This window comes from Populus euphratica, unplaced genomic scaffold, assembly GCF_000495115.2.
Source record: "Populus euphratica unplaced genomic scaffold, PopEup_1.0 scaffold125.1, whole genome shotgun sequence".
Classification (NCBI taxonomy): Eukaryota; Viridiplantae; Streptophyta; class Magnoliopsida; order Malpighiales; family Salicaceae; genus Populus; species Populus euphratica.
In genome coordinates this window covers 142,422-142,916 of record NW_011500014.1, presented here as the reverse complement: position 1 = coordinate 142,916, position 495 = coordinate 142,422, and positions in this window count along the sequence as shown.

The following is a 495-nucleotide window of genomic DNA, read 5'->3' as shown; positions in this document are numbered from 1 at the left end:
ATGTAACTTTTTCACCTTGACATAATAAACTTAACTAAACATAAATAAGAACATAACTAAAATAAAAGCTAACTAAGTAAAGGAAAGAAAATGAAAGGTATAAACAAGATATTAATGAAAATAAAACTTAAGCATTACAAAAATGCAAAGAGAGAAAGCAAAAGCATGATCTTGATGTGGAAACTAAGATGCCTAAATGCATGGCAAATACCTCCTTTTATAGGCCAAAATTGAAAACTATTGATTTTATGACTAATTGATGAATGCGTGACTAACTCTTGACTTGGTAATAGTCTTTATCTTCTCTTGTCTACCCAAAACGTCATTGATAACGTCAGAATTGGAACCACTTGAAGTATAGGAAATTGTCTTAGCTTTTCAGGAAAAAAAATGGAGGGCATTTGAGCTTTTAAAACTCCAGATATGGGCCAAATACAAGACAGATTCAGACTTCTGCGTTGTTGCTATAATTTGAACTTGAAAATGACCTTTTTA